Here is a 14,664-nt window from a genome sequence, read left to right on the forward strand (position 1 = left end):
CAGTTTACATTGGTTTTTGACTGGCCATCCCTATTAAAATTTTCTGGCTATACGCCTCTGCTGAGGATGTCACCAACCTGTTCTGCTCTTCCTGTTTAGCTGCTCTTTTACTTATCTCCAGAAATGCTTAACCTATGGGAAAAAAAGTTTCGTTTTTCCTTCTGGTTCAGATCAGGGGCCTCAGGTCCAGATGGTGGCCCCTCAGGGCCTCCCGCTGCCCCCCTGGCCTCATGTTGAGCAGCGTTCTGCCACACCGTTGTCATTAAGGCGCAGGCGCGTTGCGTAATTGTTTTAATTTATTTGTTTATGGCGCAGACAGCGGGCCGCGGCGGTTTTATTAGCAGCATATGGAGCGCATTCATCACCGTTCGCAGCGACCGGCCCAAGTGATTTTATTAACTCATTTGTAACTTTACTCTTTTTTAATCAAACACATGCTGCGCTGATAATGCTCCGGGGCTTAGTAAAGAGAGAAAGGCAGCCGGAGGGAAATAAGAGCAGAGGAGGAGGAGGCTGATGAAGAAGAAGATGAGGGTGTTGATGATAATGATAACTGCAGGCGGAGCGGCTCTGAGCGGAGAAATGTAGGCAGCCTGTTTACCTGCGTCACTTCAGAACATTTCTTAAATTAAGCGTTTTTACCCTTACCTCCAGAGCCGCATCCAGAGCCTGGATGCGGCTCTGGAGGTCAGATGAGCTCAGGAAGAACATTCAGAGTTCACCTACAGACCTTTAAATCTGCTTAAACATAAATCCAGACGCGTCACAACCGTATACCTCCATAGAAGCTCCGCACTCTGTGGCGCAATAGCGCACCAACAGGAGGGAGCAACTAAAGATGTTGTCATGGATACTGTTTCTCCTTCTCCCCACAGGTGATGGCGCGGCGTTTTAAAAACGTTTGTAAAAGTGAATTTATGAATCATGGCATTTCTGTTAAACTTAACTATGTTCTACTAATAGAAAAAAACACAAACTTAGTACTATAGATAATACTGCTTAAAGGCATCAGTAGGCCTACTTAAAATGTCTTAATGTACACTGCAATAACTATCTAGAAATAAGTAAACATTTCTTAAATTAAGCGTTTTTACCCTTAATTTTGCTCTTAAAATAAGATTGAAATAAGACAATGCAATTGTGTTTTCTTATTTTAAGTGTAAATTGTCTTGATGCATTGGCAAAATGTCTCTTTTACCTCCCCGATCCAAGAACAAATGCGCTTATTTTAAGAAAAAGTGACTTATCTACAGTAGATATCGATTTTTTTCCAATGTAGTTGGAGATAACATAGAACCTAAATAGTATGGTTACAGCAAATCAAAGCTGGTTTAAAACAATGATTCATAATATAAAGTTACATTCAAAGTGAAAATAAATATCATAATTTAACAATCCAGACATGTGTTCTTCCTTTGCAGTGCCTCAATGTTATGTCAAGTTTTTTTTTCCCTCTGTCCCTGGCCTGGTCTTTTTTTACAGTTATTTCTGCGTTAATGCAAGGCAGCATTGTGTTGGTCAGCATCATGTCCTGCTGGAAAATGAAAGCAGCATCTCTAAAGCTTGTCGACAGAAGGCAGCATGAAGTGGTTTAAAAACACCTTGATGGATGGCTGTACTGACTTTGGATTTGGTTGTGGATTCTAGTTGTTTCCACTCTTCCACCAGAGTCCAGGACCTCTAATTTTTTTTTTTTTTTTTTTTATATATATATATATATAATGTAACCTCTACCAATTGGCCATAATTGAGTGCAGAAGATGGGTGGGCAAATTTTTCCTCTTTAGAATTTAGTCTCTTTCTCATCATGCATCAAAGCCCTTTTTTGTTCTTGCTGACCTGTGTGATAATCCTGCTTCTGTGCCCTTGAGCTAGGCCTCTCTGCAGGCTGCTGGTTGTCTCTGTGATGTGAGGCGACATTTAGACAAATCTGCCATTTGTGGCACCATCTGCACGTCCTCCTCGGTGACGGGCCGTGTTCCTCCACCACCTTCTCCCTGTTGTTTAAGCGGCTCTCATGTCTGCTGAATAAAACAAAACGGGTGGCAGTTTGTCGTCCCACGGTGACTTCACTATGAACATCTGGATGTAAACAGGAGCCTCCCAAACAGACACTCGTCCATAAAACAAGAGGCCAACTGGCAGCAGGAATAACCGACCTGCTGTGAGAAAGAACGTGACGCTGCAGCTCTGCAGACTCCCATTAAGGCCCTAAAGAGCCGGACATCAAACCGGGACGAGCAGGATCATCACAGTTTAATAGGACATGTGGCATCTCCTTCTCCTCTCCGGCCCAAACACTCATCCTCTATTCTGAGCAGCTGTCCACATCCTGATGGGCCTGCATCATCTTCATCACTTTAGCAAACTGACACTCCTGAGGAAAAGCCCTGAGGCTAAAGCACTGCAGAGGATGCAGAATCCCTTATCCGATCAGACCAGCTAAGGCTGACCCTGACAACCTTTTTCTGTTTATCTATTGCTAGCAAGAAAGATCTATCAGCAGATATAGAGAACCTCTGACTTTCTTCACATTTAATTTCCAACTTTCAGCATTTTTTTTAATCATGTTTACCATGATAACACAGAATAAAAGCCAATGCAATCAGATGCATTTGGGACTAGTAAACATGTGGGTGTAATTTAACCTGCAGCTTCCATGTGCAACGCACTAAACACCTAATCTTTTCTGTGAAACATGGTGGTGGCAGCATCATGCTGTGGGAAAGGCAATCTGGTCATATATGGAGAAGTTGGAATGAGCTAAACCCCCCAGAAGTCCTGGATGGAAACCACCTTTAATACACAGCCTGAAATACAATGAATGGTTTAGATTGGAGCAGATTCAGAGGCCTAGATGGGGCTCTGTTAGGTCAGAGCGTAGTCAAATCTAGACCTAGGTCCAACTGAGAATTTTAGGCTAAACTTAAAAACTAATGATCTGAGGCATTTTTTATACAGCCATACTGAGCTTGAGCTATTTTATAAATAGTGTATAGATGTTTAAAGCAGAAGGATACAAATCCCAGAAGAGATGGAGCTGGGCCTGCAGCCAGAGGTTTACAGAGTTCTGATTCAGAGATGGTGGTTTTATAATCATGATTCACTTATGCTCCACCTTGCACTTATGCTCCAATCTATGTAGGTCAGCCATATACAAGCATTAGATCATGATCTGAAGAAAAAATTGAGAAGGTGTTTGAATTCATGAATGACATCTTTTTGAAAAACAAAATATCTAGATACAGCCCTTCCATGTAATGACAGAACAGAGGGACCCAATATTCAAGGAAAACAGACAGTAGGATAACTTCATAAAGGATTATTTAAAGTCATAGGGAATTTACATTTAAATGTCAAATCATTCTGGCTTAAACATTTATATAAATTTCTTTTTTATCAGACTACATTGTCCCAAAAGTTAGAAAATTTCTATTTATAAAAAAATCCTGTCTTAAAATCTGTGGGTTTTTTATTTTTTATTTTATGCAGGCCAGTTAGTTATACGTCAGCTTGTACACCTACATTCGGCCAATCATATATTAACGGTCATCTGTCAATAAAAAATTTTTCATAGTATCTGGATTCATATGTCGCAGCTAATATACGCAACAGTTGAAATAAGAAATAAGAATAATTTATTTTACCATTGAGTCCCAGTGTTCACGGGGATAGACGTCTTAGTCTTTGGCAGGCGTAGAGCTAACAGAACTAAAAGCATTGTGAGGCAAGGGCTCAAACAGGTACGGCTGTAAGCCTTCTACATCAAACCAAGCTTCTGTCGCCCTGGTTTCTCTTCCACAACAACTTTTTCCCTGCTTTCCTTCTCTACATAAAAAATTTATGACGGAGGAGACTCATCCACGACCTCTGACACAAAACTCTTCTCCTCTTGCATGTTTCCGCTGTCCACAGCGTTCTTTGACAGTGTCGTTGCTAAGTGCTACTTGGTCCCAATGTAATTTCCGTTTGGGAACCAACCAGAACTAAGTTGCTAACTGGTTTGGAAGATGCTTCCGAGAAACCGTCCACAACCAAACTTGCTTGCGAACCTTCTGCTACAACAATCCCACCCCCTTGATAATCGACCAATCACATTGGAACAGCCGCTTCCCTATGACTATAAGGCTCTGTAACTCTCCAATAATGGTTCTAGTCAGGTATACTTGACTCCATGGATCAATGGTGCACATTCACCTCACTTACCTGGACAGCTGTCGGACAAGTTTGGGTACCGTAAATCCAACATGCTTCAGTTTGTTTGTACCTTTATTATCTGCTGGAATGACAATAGCCCCTTGAAGACTCAAGCTATTTTCATTAGATAATACAAAGTGTGATTAAACATTTTCCAGCTTTCCGTCCCAAGTGGAGAGTCTCTCAGGTGACTAGGAACCACATAAAGCACTCCACAGATCAGACATCCCAAATCTCCCGGAAGTTCCGAGAGTCTCCTTGATATAGATAGTTGTTTACGGATGCCGGCGAGTCTGATAAATTATCCCGGATTTTAGACTATGTGAGGTGGTGTTTTTTAAATTTTACTACTTCGATTGTGAAGGAACAACAAGTGAGAGCAGGGTGTGGTGAGGAGGTTACCGGTGAAACCTGTGCAACGTGTCCAAAGCGATGCTCTGTTCAACCAGTGCTCCAAGTGACTGGTTGTCAGAGAGGTGATTGAATCAGTCCGATAAGTTTCGTGTTACTCTCCGACTGTCACCTAGTTACCACTCAAAGCTGTGCATCCTGGGAAACGGCAGAGGTTGAATCCACGAGTAAAAAATGAAAATATAGGACTTATTTTACGGCAGAATAAACTAAAGTATATCTACGTCTAGTGAAGGTGAGGAACAGTGGCGGATCTAGACCAAATGTACCAGGGGGCAAGGAGGGGGCCAGCGTGTTTTCATGGGGGCCCAGAAAAGCATGAAATAAATAATCAGGGCAAGAGATTCAAATTTATTAAGACAGCTGCATGAAGTGAAATTTCTTTTCAATTGGGTTCAAAAAAAATTCTATTTCTTATGAGGTCAATTTACATTTATAATTTAGGAATTTTACATATTTTTGACTTAATTTAAGTTAAAAATACCGTTTTCTATAAAATTTGAATTAGAACTCAAGAAAAACTGTTAAACTCATCTGTAAAAATTAGAGCATTTTTTTTTATTTGTTGTGAAAAAGAAAACATTTAGCAGATCTGGGATCCTATCTTAATACCACTGAAGTCATCACCTTATTGTTTTTGAATAATTAGTAAAACAGAATTTGTAAAGAAAAAGAATGAAATAGATCCAAAGGACCTATCAGTAACCATGTCTGTTATATATACATATCATTAGAATTTCTTTTAAATATTATGTCTGCAGTATAGGTGCCATAACAGGGGCCAGGACATGATCTACAGGGGCACTGGCCCCCGTTGGCCCCTGTTTAGAACTGCAATGGTGAGGAATGATGACACCGTGGTGAGGTGCTCTGTATGTTGAAATCCCATGAAAAAAAGAAGGGGGGGTTGGGGGTAAGCATCTTAATGAACTTAGTTTTTGGAACTTGGGATGTCTGACAGATGAACTAGTAAAGATGGATTCGTGGAGATCAAAGCCTCCCTAGATGGATGGAATGGTTTTAAGAAGAAGGAATGAAAAAATATCCATCCATACTACCATCAAGATCTCCTTTCCTGTCATCTGCGGTCTTCTCCAGCTCAACTTGAGGTACTAGAGGACATTCTGCCAATAGGGGGTGCCATGCACAACGCTGTGTGCAGGGCTATGGGAAGCTGAGGATGAGTGCTCTGTGTTAGCTCTGACTAATAAAGCTTTTAAAGTGGTGCTCTTCCTTCTGTGACCCTCACTGGCATGTTAACAGTGTGTAGTCTTTGTTCATACCTGATCACCTAACTCCACACAGACAAACAGAATCATCATTGCCGTCCTCTGGTAGGTTTTTCCTCCTCTTGTTGGTCTAATTTAGCCGCTGTTTTAATATCACTCTCCGCACTCTGGAGACCAACTCTGTAATCACTGTTTTCCTGCACGGCTCACCGAACCAGTCATGAACTCACATTTAAAACATCATGCTGCAGGTTACACACACACACACTGCTCTGTGAAGCTGCTTTAACCTGATGAAGGAGCTTTCTGGGAGTTATTATCTGTTTTAATATAAAGGTACTGTTTACGATTAGTGATTCAGGGGTCATAGGGGACAGCTGTTGGATTATAACCAGCTAAAATACAACAACAACAGCTGCACTGTTACATCTCAAGGAGTCTTGAAGACATGTAAGACTTCAGGCTGGAAAGACATCAGCAAGGACTTTTGCTGCCAATCCAAGTCGCAATGGAACGTCTGAGATAGCTGCCAACCTTTCCAGGCCAAGACATGTGGCAGAAGAACAGGAAGGCTCAGAGAAGTGACCACAAACCCAACAGCTCCACCACAGACTCTGCATGCCTACAGTAAGTTAGTTAATCTTGAACCAGTCTTGAAGGCTTGAATGAGAATCTAGAAATAAGATGGCAGCAGGACTAAGGATAGCAAAGCTTCAGCTGGATAAAAGAGAGGACGTCTGGGACAGTGTCCTCCAAACAGATGAGATCAAAGGAGAGGTTTTGAACCATAAAGGACAGAAACATGATGGATAGACCCATGTTTGACGAAAAAGAAAAAACATGGCAAAATATTAGAACTCCCGAATGGATCATATTCCAGTTGTCCCACAGCTAGCTGGTTTGGAAATTCTTCTGTCCCTGCCGCCATATGCAGCTCAGGCTTTTTTCCCGATCATCCAATGAGGTGATTTGTTTCTGACCCAAAGGGTTCTCTGCAGCCAGTCGGACCTGTTGGGGCTCACTGAACTCACAGCAACAACAAAAAAATTTACAGAAGTGATTATTTAGGTGGGCTGGTGCGCCCTCTCTGCTATGTTCAAAATTCCTGGCGATCCAACCGAAAGCGGAGCTAATTACAATAATCGCAGCGATACCTTCGAGGACCTGACCTGTGCCTGCAGCAGAGGCAGCATTAACATGCCATGATGCAAATGAAATGTGTCCCTGCGCCTCTATGCAGCCCGACTTATCAAAAAATGATGACCCCCGGCTAATGATGTGCAGGCCGGGCTGGCCCAGGGGGACCGGCCATTGTTCTATGTGAGGTTTTTACATTAAAGATGGATGTCGGAGCCAAGAATGTGGGAGGACAAGGTGGGCTGGGTGACTCTGACCTCTTAAATCTTCACCTCAGGTATTTTTTCTGCATATTCTTTTTTTTATTCTGCAGCCCCAGAACTCAGCAGTTTTATGCAAAATGTCTGGAGACTCTGAGAGGCTGCAGGTCAAACAGTGACCAACAAGGGTGGCCATGTCTATGTAGAAATATTTCTGCAACAGAACAGGTAGCAGGCAGACCTTTGCTGGCTCTGTAGGAGCTGGACCAGGCCCTGCTCTGTGTGGGAGCAGAATTCAGTTTCTGTATTTGTCCCCCAATGGAGGATGCTGCCTCTCATTCAGACAAACAAAGCACAGCTCCTTGAACAATGAAGAGCGTCTCTGTGGCAACAGGGCCCCATCTGCTTCCAGTTAATGACCTCTCCCCACGTCCACACCAGTTTAATTAAAGCAGCTCTCCCACACACACCTGACGGCTGCTCCAGCTCGCTGCACCGGTTCCCAGCCTCAGGCCCGGAGACTCTGGAGGAGTTCAGAAACATGAAACCTGAGGAGGGAAAACTTCATTTAATGATTCAGAAAGAATGGAGCCTTCATCCCTAACTGGCTGGATCACAATTCAGGTTTGGTCCCACAGATAAACAAAAGCAAATATACTGCTGCTGCTGCTGCCGCTGTTGTTTTTTTATAGAATTGCTTCTTTCTGGGTTTTAACTGGGCTCAGTGTCATTCACCTGGGGCTAATTTAGAGGCCAAACTGTGAGAATTTATCTTTTTATTCTATCTTTATTCATTTAAGCATTAAATAAATATCACTGATCATCTGACCCATGTTTTGGTGTTATTGTCTGACCTGCTGATGAGGTTCCGTGGGATAAAAGAATTAAGTCCACTGTTAGCACACGTAGGTTCTGAAGGAGAGATTAAGGACGGTTGAGCTTCCTTAGATATATTGTTGGTCTTTTTTTCTGCTGCATGAAAAGAAAAAACTAAGTTTTTACCACGTCTGACCTGCTCTTCTGATCTATATCCATATTTCAGAATGTAGCAAATAAAATCTGTGGAAAACAATTTATTGTGCTGCTGTAACTGAAAAAAAGCTTCAGTAGCACAATGAACTTAAAAGACACAGAACCAGCCTTTATTCGAGAGGTTGCATTGACTCCTATTGTTGGAGGGGAGTTTAATGTAGGGCTGATTGTACCTCGTCCTACAGGCTGTGTAAGAGCTGACACAGAATTGGAAGGACTTGAATCCTCCCCAAGGAAGACAAAGTGGGAACAGTTGATGTACTCAACCATCAGTGTCACACTGCTATGAAGACATGCATTGTCACAGCATTTCCCTACATTGCATTGATAGATGTTCAGTAGGCTCATAATATCTTTTCTTTGTATTTTTACAAATAGCTCTTACTGGTCGTATGATAATGCCATGGCAGAGGGGGAAAGCAGGAAACTGGTACGATACATTATGACAACACAAATGTAAGCAGACATTGCACGCGTGGTACACCTGTGTCTATTGGAGCCTTACTGGGGCTAAACACATGGCCATTGCCATATGGACCTGAAAGAATGCATGGAAATGGGTCATGGTATCATACACAAACAGTTATAAGTTCTCTCTCAGCGTTACAACTAAGCTTAATAATTATATAATTTGTTTAACATTATAAAATCAATTCTATAGTTGGGGCCCCAACATCTATCTACAGTATTCTTCTATTAACTAGGTAAAAATAATACACAAATACCTCGTCAGAACAAAATCTGATGATCACCTGATCATCTATTCCAAACATTCAATGAAAGACTGGATGTGACGAATAGCATCATATATTACTGTAGATTAACAGATTCAATTCAATTTTCAATCATTTTGATTTTACAGCACTTTGGTCTCCTCATGTTTGTAGAGGGATATATAAATAATAGTGATTTGTACCATTTCATAACTACTAGATGGAGAACAGAGAAGTTGAAGGCAATTGAAGGTCAGTGTCTTCTGGAGTTCCTGCCTCAAAGTTTAGAGAATGAAAAGCTTGAGGCTAAGTTGACAGTTGAAAGAGATGCTGCAGCTTTCATTGTAAAGTCTGCTGGCGTGCCTCCAGGTTAGTTGTAAGCTCACTCCTGATTGGCTGTTTCCTTCTGCCTGGTGATTGGTGGAGCAACTGATTAGGAACATCTCTGGACAGTTGGGACTGTGTTGCATTGAGGAAACAAATAAAAGACTTAATGTTTTTGTATTAGTACAGTGACAGTGTTTGTCTCCTTGACCCAGAGCAGGCACAGCTCGCCCCTCCCTTACCCCCTTCCAACCTCCCACCTCGGGGTGTGTTTTCGTCTTTGGGGCCCCTCAGACCTTGACTGCCTGATTAATGGACTGGACGGCAGTCAGCTGGTGAGATTAAAGGAACGCCATCTCCTCGTCTTGGGACACCGCTGTACAGAGAAACATCCAGCAGCTCCTATGCCAACCAAACCCCCCACCTTCCCTGGAATTTCAGACATTGGGGAAATTAACGCTGGGATGGAAGATGAGGGGTGGGGGGGGAGCAAACCGCTTGCCAAGCCATATGAGATCTTCCTCCTCCCTTCTTCTTTTTTCGATTTTGTTTGTGCCCGCTGCCGATTCCCTGGCCAGAGTTTTTCGGCTCAGCGTCAAATCCCTGCCGTCCTCACGGATTCTCCAGATCTCATTACAGTCAATGAGGCTGCAAAGACTTTCAGATCAAAGTGAAAGAGTTGAGCCGCTGAAGAAGGGGGGGGCGGGGTTGTTGGGCAGGGGGGACATCCAGGAGCAGACGTAGAAACAGAATACAGAATACAGGATGAGGACTTTTATGGTTCTTCATTTCTCGTCCAGTTCCTGTAGGAAAAAAATCAGCTGTCTGGGAAATTTCAGTCTGTCGATTTAGTTAATCTCACAGCTTTAAAATAGAAAAATATCTCTAATTATGACACTAGGAACATTTTGAATCCACAGAAGCTTCACTGCTGTAGTCAGAGCTGGATTAAATTCTATGAAGGTCCAGGTTAAGACTAAACTACCCCAACTATCTTTGCTTCTCTGTCTTTGTGGTTTTATTCCTTGAGAAGATTCCACTCTAGCAACCCTGCTTTTAGTTCAGTTCAAGGTTTTAGAATATGAAAACAACCATGCGGACCTTCAGCAGCTTATAGAACCTCGCTCAGCATCCTTTAAAACTTCCTCCAGCCAAATCTAGAACAACTCCCTTAATAACCTGTAGAATCCAGCAGCCTTTAGAACCTCATCCAGCAGAAGAACCCTCCTTTTCTTTCACATTTCTTTGAAGGAACTTTGCCCCACTCTTTTGTTTTTTTACAAAATTGTTTCAGTTCAGTTTAGGTTATAGTTTAAGTATCTGGAAGTCTGTCCATTGCACTACGTCAAACTGATGTCTGGACTTTAACTAGGCCATTCTTTTGTAGTTTGGTATTATTGTCCTGTTGATGACCCAATTTAGAACCAGATTTATCTGTTGGACAGATGGATTCAGGTTGGACTATAGAGAACTATAGAGGTCCACTCCTTAACTGCAAGGTGCAAGCTAAACTCAGATTATCACAGATGGAAATTATCTCATCATATTGTTAGCATTTCCTAATAGCAATAAAACAGATAAATTAACAGATTATGTGTAGATAAATCAGGATGCCTTTCTTTGTCTACCTTCGCCATGAAGTCCGGTTGACGAGCCTTAATTTTTTTTTCTTCCAATGCTATGAACAGTCAAACTTCTTCCGGTATCAGTCCACATATAATTCATTATTGGGAAGCACCCTCTCTACTGGTGCATTATGTCCAGGAAAGCACATACTGTAACAGCAGACGTTAATCTAGCCAGCAGGGAGTGTAGGTCAGCAGTTCCGTCACTGATTGTTGCCTCTGATTTTCTCCTTTGATCTGGTAATCCCCCTTTAAGGAAGCATTTCAAGACAAGAAAAAATCTTCTTTGATGGTGACATCAGAGCATTTTCCTGTACTGTGGTTGTTGTCTTCCTTATTTTAACGTGTCCTCTTTGAAAGGAGACAGAATAAGTTTTTAGCAGCTTTTCCCATGCTTTCCAATAGTTTATAGCTATAGTGATGAATGATGGGAATGGTTTAATGACGCTTTCTGTTGTCATTGCTCCATTTTTGTCAAGCTCTCTCAGGAGGGCTCTGTCCTGAGGAAATGAAGTTGTTGTCAAGTCTTGCTGTTGCTTCCAGGTTTTACAGCACCAAAGGTGCCTTCATACATGTTGATTGTTTCACTGAAAATACGCAGGTTTCAGCAGACAAAGGGCAACCAAATTTCACTAAGGGGATCTTGGAACATCCTTTGCATGACATTGGAGCATTTTTCTTCAGATTTCATTGGATAATACATTTTCATCAGACTTTCTTTAACAGGAAGCATTGAAAGTCAGGGTACAATTATGTCCTAAGATGTTCTGTTGCTCCTGACCTCCAAAGCTCACAGAAGCTTTTTCTGCATTTTCAATCTTAAAGTAAAAAAAAGAAAAATATTCAAAGATTTTTGTGAGAAGGTACTCCACATCAATGAGAATGGTTTCCAGAGATGTTCTTGTTGCATTATAAATGATGTGGGCATGCCAACACCTTCCCCTGGACAGAATCTTTCACTTTGGTGCAAACATTGATCATTGCAGCCCTATTCAGTCCTTCAAAGTTGGTGTTTGTGTTATCGACAGAAAATGCCTCTACTTTTTTTATCTGAGCTGCAAGTTCTTCTGCTGTTTCTCCTCAAAAATCAACAAAATCAACTTCTTTACTCTTTTCCTACAGACATGCTGTCATGATATGTTTTGCATTGTCTGACCATTATTAGCAGCCGCCTAGACATCCATGACAAATCTATAGATAGTGGAACAAAGTCACCCTGGTCTAGATCCTGTGGTAGCAGGCTGGTTTTCCATTATGCATTAATGTTCTTCAACATGGCACTGCCTTTGTCCGGACACAAGAAAACTTGGGCTTGTAAAGCTCCAATGTCAGTTGTGCAGTGTAGTCCATAGGGCAGTAATTATAATTTCATGGTGTATCATACTAGGATCCTCACTGGTATGGCTAAATCCTATTATTCACACAAAAGCTTGACCTTTTTTGAAGTAGCTTATGAAGAGGGAACACCTACTCTGTCAGCTAAAGATGCTTCACCTTTCCCTTTTTTGCTTGACGCACCACAGCAAGTCCCTCACCCCTGCAAAAAGAAATTGAGAATTTACTGAATTTCATCTTACCTCTCTTACTTTTAGTTTCCAGCTCTATTCTTCCTATTTGCTTTACCATCATCTTCTGTCTTCTTCTCATATTTTCCTCTTCTTTTAGTCTTCCATTATACATTACCAGACCTTCATCAGGGCAAAGATCAGCCTAGTCTAAACAAAATCATTCTCTTCATTCAGCCCCATCAGTGTCACAGCAGAGACCTCAAAGGTAGGTTTTCACCTTTTGCCCCTTAACTGCCAACCATCCACCTTCACCCTTAAGTTGCTCTCTCTTCTCCACCCAGTCTAGAAGAAGGTTGAGAAGAAGTCACAACATGAGAGTGATCAGGTGGAAATTAGTAACAGCTTAGATTGATAATGGCAGAGAGCTAGAAAAAGGAAAACAACCAGAGATCCAGGGGTCATATTCTTGCAGAAATAGTACCAAATGTTCATAAACTTTAAAGTAAACCAGGAGGCTGATAGAGATTCAAAACCCTTAGAACATTACAAAGGTAAGAAACTAATCTTTAGTACCAAAAATGGTCAAAAATGTCCATTTAAGAAAAATCAACCTGATGATCATTTGGTTAGATTCACCTGAGATTTGAAATGTACTACTGAAAATGTGGGTTTAAATGATAACACTGAAATGTAAATAAAGAATATGTTGTTAAAAAACAGAACAAGCGAGTTGTAAATGTTTATTTATAATTCAACTATCATATTCATTTAACCTAAAATGCCGATTCTGTGTTTTGTTCTCTGATCATTCTGAAGATTTCCTCAATTCACTCAAATTGATTTAGTATAAGAATAAAATAAAGACCTCATTCTTTGCAGTTTAAAGTTTAGTAGTTTATCAACTCCTGTTAAGTGGAGGTACTACTATTCAGAAATCCACACTCTTAAAACATTGAATAAGTGAATTGTATCTCCAGTGAATAATTATTATCTATAAATAACAAATCTTGGGCCCCTTGGTTTAATCCAGGGGTTGATTATATTATAACTTTAATGTAATCCTTTTGTAACTGACATGTTTGTAATTTGTCACATCAATGCAGGAAATTATTTGTCAGAACATAATAAATATGGTCCCAGAAATCTTGGACCATTTAAATTTTAACATGCTTCCCGTGTGTGAATGCTCTAAAATCACCTTGCCCCTGTGATGTTTAGAGGAGATCTTCTGCAGCTGAGAACTAAAGGGGTCAACAAGTCTGCGTGCATCCCCTCCTGCTCTGTGTCGGACATGAATCCTCAAAGTGTCTTCTGTAACATATGCATCACCTCAGATGGCACCCAGCAATGATAATGCTGTCTGGGGCAGGACTCCCTGGGCCTGAGTGAGAATAATTGACCTGGTCACAATAGAGGGGTGTGCTAATGAGGATGGGGAGATGTAGTGCACAGAACCCTAAACAGTTGCTCTGATCCACAGTACAACATTTATTTTACTGTTACATTCTGAATGACCCTGAATCAGGCTCCTTCGCTTGTTAATTACACTTTGCCTTTGAGATATTTTCTGCCGCCCCTCCTTTTTTATCTAATGGTCTTCTGAGACTATGCAGTTAATGTTAGCATGAGTCCGTCGCATTCTCCTCAAGTTTTACGTTTTCGACAAATTGTTGTCTCCTCAACATAATGCGGTATTTACAGGCTTAAAACCTAAAAACAGTCATGGCTGTCTGTGTTAGAGAGAAGGGAGTTCTCCCTCCAGGTCTGAGTCCATCTGCTGCAGGAGATGGTTGGATGGATCAGAGCTGATGCAGTTGCTCCAGTGACAGGTGGTGCAAAATGTGCTGAGTTGAAAGGGGAAGTTCTCCATTTACTGCTCCATCTTTGGAGCTACCAAATCCTCCTAAATTGCAGAAGCTTACATTTCACTATCAAAGTCTGTTTACTGTTGTTATATGCGTACAAGAATTTTCTTAAATGTGCCATCCTCCAAGCTGCCCCTCCTGCTACAGGCTGCAGAGCTGATATGGAAACAGTATAATATACAGAAGTGACTAAACTGAGCTTAAAGCTAGTGTTAAACAGTACTGTACTGTATATGTATATATATATATATAAAAAACTGTTTTCTCACCCTCACTCGTGGGGTGGTATGTGTCATCCTCAAGCTCGGGTCCTCTACCAGAGGCCTTGGGAGTTTGAGGGTTCTGCGCAGTATCTTAGCTGTTCCTAGGACTGCGCTCTTCTGGACAGAGACCTCTGATGTTTTACCTGGAATCTGCTGTAGC

This window comes from Cyprinodon variegatus, unplaced genomic scaffold (assembly GCF_000732505.1).
Source record: "Cyprinodon variegatus isolate N-32 unplaced genomic scaffold, C_variegatus-1.0 Scaffold59, whole genome shotgun sequence".
Lineage (NCBI taxonomy): Eukaryota > Metazoa > Chordata > Actinopteri > Cyprinodontiformes > Cyprinodontidae > Cyprinodon > Cyprinodon variegatus.